The sequence below is a fragment of the Crinia signifera genome, chromosome 2 (genome assembly GCF_055691185.1).
Source record: "Crinia signifera chromosome 2, ASM5569118v1, whole genome shotgun sequence".
In the NCBI taxonomy this organism is placed as follows: domain Eukaryota; kingdom Metazoa; phylum Chordata; class Amphibia; order Anura; family Myobatrachidae; genus Crinia; species Crinia signifera.
The window spans coordinates 168,746,868-168,754,257 of NC_139218.1; positions in this window are offsets into that span (position 1 = coordinate 168,746,868).

Here is a 7,390-nt window from a genome sequence, read left to right on the forward strand (position 1 = left end):
ATCATAATCACCCAAACCTTTGTAGCTGCCTTAATTTCACTCTTATGGCTATCCCCACACAACTTCCTCCCACCTAGCTCCTTCTTCATGATTGACGAAATCTCAGCCCCCTTATTAATTCTAACCTACTGGCTAACCCCGCTCACCCTTTTAGCCAGTCAGAGTAAAATCTCAAAAGAGCCCGCGTCACGACAACGCTCATATATTTTTTCCATTCTCTTCTTACAGGCAACAACCGCCCTCGCATTTTTAGCCAGTAACATAATATTATTTTTTATTTTGTTTGAATCTACTATAATCCCCACTCTTATTGTTTTCACGCGCTGAGGCGCCCAAAAAGAACGTATCTTAGCCGGTGTCTATATGCTCTTCTACACCCTCGCAGGCTCACTTATACTTCTAACGGCCCTCCTTTACTTTAATGTCAACAACGTACAGTTACTCAACTAACAATGCTACAAGAGCAACTGCCTCAAATTAACAATGACCTATGTCCGCAACATTTACTTACAACCGAAAAGTTACCAGCTTGCAAACCTAACCAAGATGTAACCACACATATTCATCCACTTACACCCCTTTCTAATACATCATTACCAAATACATCAACACAGTTACATACTGACAAAGACACCGGTCAACTTCACACACTAAATACTGCAACAACCACAAATTTACATATGTTTCATGAACAACAAGTGACACCACATACTTGCGGACCATTTAACATTATGTGCCAGTTTTGTGGTTCTTTGAATTTTATAGCTGAGCGCCCATCCGATGGAAAATTTACTCACTGTTGCCAAAAGGGAAAAGTTAAATTACCAAAGCCACAAGACATTAATGGACAGGAGTTACACTATCCAGAGTTTTTAACCAACTTTCTATCCAATCCACTTTGCCCTGATTACCTTCATTTCAAAGACAAAATTCGGTCGTACAATAGTGCTCTTTCCTTTGCATCTATGGGAGCCAACATTGTAACTTTGCCAGGTAAAGGACCATATGTTTTTAAAGTTCAAGGACAAACATGTCATCGTACTTCACACCTACAACCCATCAATAATTAATCTCCAAAGTTTGCACAACTATACATTCTGGGCAGCACACAAGCAGCCAACGTTCGCGAACTTTATGCAGCCAATCAGGATTGTCGCCACAATATCATGGACCAAATTGATTGCTTTTTTCGACAACACAATCGACTTGCACAAAGCTATCACCTAATGCGTCAAGTTGAAACTCAACAAATGACAATTGCCGCTGAAAAAGGAGAAACCATTCCAGTAATAAGCATGGCGCTAAGATGTGATCGACAATCAGATTCAAGATGATACAACACACCCACATCCAACGAAGTAGCTATGATCTTTGTCAATGAAGATGGTGAGCCACCATTCAAACGAGACATCCGCATATATCCAAAAAAAACCAGACAATCCTAACCAACCATTTATCCATTTAAATATATTAAGCCCAAACATGGATCCAATGACATATGCACTTCTTTTCCCCTATGGCGAACCAGGATGGCAACCAAATTGGCAATGTCAGTCATACAATACAGCTAAACTTAATCCAGTAAACAAAAATGTTTCCATGTTACAGTACAAGGCCGCCTTAACAGCCATTCGTCACCAATTCAGTCCCATCATGTCTGCTGGCAAATGAACTCAACAGTGGTTAGTTGATTCATACCTTCAAGTGGAGGCAAATCGATTAAACTACATTTGTCTTAATCAAAAACGTTTACGAGCTGAACAGTATCAGGGACTTGCAGATCACCTTGCAAACATGGCTGATAATTGTAACATGCAACCTGGTGTGCCTGTGATTTTGCCCTCAACCTTTGAAGGATCACCAAGACACATGCGAGAGCGTTGCTGTGACGCTATGTCTATTTTTTCTAAGTGGGGAGCTCCAGATTTTTTTGTTACCTTCACTGCTAATCCAACTTGGACGGAAATCAAAGACAACTTACGACCCGGCGAACAAACTTCAGATCGACCAGACTTGGTAGCACGTGTTTTTCAAATTAAGCTACATTCTCTTATCAATGATATAACAAAGCATGCAGTGTTTTGACAGGCCAAAGCTTTTGTATATACCATTGAATTCCAAAAAAGGGGACTACCACATGCACACATACTTCTTACACTGTGACCAGAGAACAACATTAACACAGTCTCCAAAATCAATCAGTTAGTGTCAGCAGAAATTCCATCAAAAGACAATCCTGTCTTGCGCAACATTATCACACGTTGTATGCTACATGGTCCATGCGGCACACAATATCCACGTGCACCCTGCATGAAAGATGGAAAATGTTCTAAGCTCCAAAGCCATTTATTAAAATGTTCTTTTCCAAAGCCATTTATTACTGAAACCACTTTAAACATTAATGCCTATCCTCTTTACCAATGTCGACCTGGCGAACAAGTACAAGTTAGAGGTAACCTTATGTCAAACCAAAATGTTGTACCGTACAATCCCTACTTATCACTAAAGTACAATGCTCACATCAATGTGGAAATATGCACATCACTCACAGCTATTAAGTACATATTTAAAGGGTTTGATTGTGCTAATGTGGCCATTACACCAAATGGCGAAGCAGAACTTCACTACAATGAAATAACCAATTTTATTGACTGTCGCTATGTAAGCCCACCAGAGACTATTTGGCGACTACGAGAATCATTAATGCATGATCGCTCTCACACAGTCATCAGACTTCCAATACATCTCCCCAACCAGCAAACAATCATATTTCAACCAGGTCAGGAAATAAAAGCTCTTTCTGCTGCACAAACTACACAAACCAAACTTGAAGCATGGTTTAACCTCAATGCAAATTCAACCAATGCACAACAATGGCTGTACTCTGAAATTCCACATTACTACGTTTTCACACATGGCAATTGGCAACCCAGAAAACGCGGTGGAGACAAAATTGGGTACTTCTGTAGTTTTACTTCCGTAGTTTCCCGACAGACACAGAGCTCGCCATCACCAAGGCCCAGGGCCTTGGTGACGGTGAGCTCTGTGTCTGTCGGGAATCCCCTGCCGCATCTGATCCTCTCCAGCCTGTCGGTACACCGCTTCCCTCACAGAGTGTTCGGTGAGGTTCCATGTCGTGCTGCAGTTGCCCCGGATGGTGGTAGGAGGCTTGCCTGGCTTGTTATATATACACCATGTGGTAACCAGCCCACTGCTGTTTTTAAAATGGTATGAGTACTGATTGACTGTACCGTGGATATTTTATATCTATTAAATCATATCTGGTTTTACACTATGGAGCGCTCCTCCTGTGTTTCTTTTTGTACTGTTAAAACATTGAATTTTAACCCTTGGAATGACACTGAAATGAATTCACTCAACACCAAAGTATAGAGAAATGCTTTACTTGAAGAATAATAAAGGATAATAAAGAATAACTTGATTACATATGTTGCAAAGGCCAAAGCAAACTTAACACACTAAAGATATAAACCTACTATACTAATTTAAATTGATCTAAACCTTAACTCAATATCAGAAGACCAGGGACAGAATCAGCCAGTACCTCAGGGATAATTACCTGCACCTCCGGCTCCAATCACACGGCTCCTGAACTGCTTCCTCAATTCCTTAACCACTCCCCCTTTATGCCCAATATTTATACTTTATTCAGCTCAGTTATTTCATTATTCATATGGCCTAAAATATGATTGGATCAGTCAGTATTGAATTAATGATATTATAATTAGTCACGTCATTTCAGACTGGTAACTAGGAAGAGAAATATCGAGGTCTCGTTGACCTGGAGGCCTTGGGGTCTACGCATGCGTACCCCGTTATCTAGTTTGTTCCCATTTCTAGACAAAACTGTGCAGACTGGCTGTCTGCCCTTGTCCTCTGTTACATCAATAAGGCATTCTTAAACCCAGAAATCCAAAACAATATCTCATAAGAAATTACTTATTTCAGCAGTATTCTGATTCCACACGCCATCTTGTAACGATATATGCAAGTCATGCCTAACAAAATGGTCGCAGTGTCTGACATATTATCACTGTTTAGCGCAAAGGGAAGGCCTCATACGCAGTGAATAGTACATTGTGCAACAGGCAAAAGTCATCTGCAGCGATAATAGCAGCAGTCAGGAAAACAGAATATGATAAAAGTATAGATTTATTGATTCGTTGATTTCGGTATTATCAGTCCATCCTCAGAACTTTTTTCATATCTCCGAAGAAAGTTCGTATCTCTCGTATTGTGCATCGTATGTCTCTTTCTTAATACATCGGAAAACCTTCTTGAAGCATTTCACTAGTATATAGAAAATCAATAATATTATCATGGCAAAAAAGATTAAACTTCCCAACGTATGCATGATGTTGACCAACCAATCTCCCACCCATGCAAACCAAGTATTAGGATTTAACCAAGTTAACCAACTGTCGGGAATCACACCATCGCGCTTATTTCGCTCAGCGAATTCATTTTTAACCTGAGTAATTTCATTTAGCTTTCCTTCAATTACTTCTTCAGCATCAGAAGAATTGGTAATGTATGTACAGCATTTTAACCCATATATTGTTTGCAGTGTAACACAATATCCTGAGGTTGCGGCGGTAAGGTAATCCAGAATCATTCTAGTTTGCATTATCTCAGTTCTTATAAATTTTAACTCTTTCCCCACAAATCTAAAGGTACTATCATATATGTCAGTGATATTATTTATGAGGTCTCCCAACTCCTGTATCATTCTCTGATTTGCTGTTATCCCCCATGTACCAAATGTGATTATATTTCCAAATCCCAGGCCAATCTTATAACCTTGGGATAATGTGAAAAGGTGTTTATACTTCTCATGTACTACTTGTATCTCCCGCTTTACCATGTTCATTCTTTTTGGAATTAAACCCTTCATGTATGTTTCTTTCAAATCCTCATGTTGTATTACCACTGCATCAGGTAGTATTGTACCTATAAAACATATCCCAAAAGAATTAATTGGTAACCATCGGTAAGCTCTAAGTCCACAAATGTAATACAACCCTTGTGGTAGTGTCCAGGGCTTATTAGACAATATACTTGAGAAAGCGTCATAAGGAACATTACAATGATTACCTCTTTTATCTCCATTCCCACCTAGCTCACCACACTTTGTCGCATTAAATTTACATGTCTTGTTGTAACCCAAAATTCCTGCATTCATTATGCATTTCACCAGTTCCTGCACACATTGTTCTTTATAAGGTTTTGTGTATTTAATGATTTCAAAAATAGCTTTTCCCCAATCCAGTTTATTTTTAAAGGGTCCTTCCTCTAAGATGGTGCTACACACACTGGTTCCCAAATAGGTACCTTCTGATCTTGAGTCCCATACAGTCTTATTAATACAGGTAATATTTTCTTGACCATACCTTTGGTATTTTGTTAGTTTTAAACCTGGAGAGTCAGTATTAACATAGAGTTCACTTGTGTGAGTACCACATAGAGAGAGAAGTGTTGTTTGATTTGTCTGTAGTGGAATAGCCATTAACCCAACATTGCTGGAGTGATATGGTAGATGACTGCACACCCAACAATTAGTTAACCTTATCGTTTTCCCTATCAACTCATGATAAGTGTCTAGAGAAGAAATGTCAGTTTGCATAGATGTGTTATTTCTGCACCATTGTATACACATTTTCTCAGGATTAAGACCACAATATTCACATATACATTTTGAAGTTGATGGCAAACCTCCACACCTTTTCAATGTGATGGCTCTCTTTTTCCGATTATTTTTACTCAGTTTAACAATTGGGCCATTACTAATTTTCACCTTGGCCTTTTTACCATCCTCTGATTCGTACTTATACCGGGGTACCTTAATAGTCAAATATGTGCGTGTGTCTGTGGATACTGTTGATAAACCACTTACGGGTACGGGATCCACTAGAACTCTAGCAATACCTTGGTGATAACTCTCCACACCATCTTTGCCAGCCACTGTCTCCTGGTCGCCCCTTTTCACTGTTGGAAACAAAAAGTTGGACAGAAACAAAAAACAAATGACCAGGATAAGCTTTGGCATTTTGTCCACAACCCGCAGGGACACCCCTAGGAATGCCCCCCGATTCCGTGAACTTCTTCTCGGTCGGAACTGAGGTGGCTTGGAATAAGCCCATCATCGAACAGGTTTATTAGGTTCAAGTCTGTATCACCGTATTTATCTTCTCCAGCGTCTTTGCGGTCAGCTGACTTCACCACCAGGTCGGAAACCTTCTTGCAGTGAGATGTGTGAATCCAAGTGTCCTTTTCAGCCACTCTCAGGGACGTTGAGGTCGTTAGCAGAACCTGGAATGGACCTTGCCACCGATCTACGAGACAACCAGAACGCAAGAAATTTCTCACCATCACATAGTCTCCAGGTTTTACTTCATGGCAAGGCCCCTCTGGCAGTCCCTTCATCAGCTGTCCTTGCTTCCCTTGCAGAGTCTTGAGGTGCTGTGAGAATTTTATAACATAGTCTGTAGTTAGGTCATGGGAGAGTGACAAGTCAATTGCTGGACTTATAACAAGATTAGGCAGTTTTCCAAACAGTATTTCATAAGGAGACAGGTTAAGTGGCCGCTTTGGAGTGGTGCGAATGCTGTACAAAACCAAAGGTAACGCTTCAAGCCAATTCATGGAGGTCTCCGCCCCCACCTTAGACAATTTGTTCTTCAAAACCATATTAGTTCTCTCAATACGACCTGAAGCTTGGGGACGATACGGCCCATGGAGCTTACTTTCTATCCCCAGGTATTGGCACATTGCCTGGAAAACCTTCCCTGTGAAATGTGTACCTCTATCACTCTCAATAACACATGGGATACCATATCTGGACACAAATTCCTGTACCAATTTCTTTGCTGTAAATGATGCTGTACAGGATACAGCTGCATAAGCTTCTGGCCATCCAGAAAACATATCTATTACCGTAAGGACGTACTGAAAATTTCTCACTTTAGGCATATGAATGAAATCAATTTGCAACCTTTGGAATGGACCAGTGGTAGGAGGAATGTGAGATGGTTCTGTAGGAATAGTCTTTCCTGGGTTCACTCTCATACAGATGAGGCAGGTTTGGGTCTTCTTTTCTGCATAAGATGAAAATCCAGGTGCACACCAGTAGTTCCCAATCACGCGACACATGCCCTCTCTCCCCACATGGGTCATCCCATGGGCAGCCTCTACTAATGCCGGTAGAAGGGATTTGGGAGCCACTGGTCTGCCCTTGCCATCTCTCCATAGGCCATCAGCCTCTTGTTTACATCCCTTCATAATCCAAATGGCACGTTCCTGTTTAGTGCATGATTCCTGATGATCTATTAACTTTTGTTGATCAATAGTCTGAAAAATATTCAATTGTACA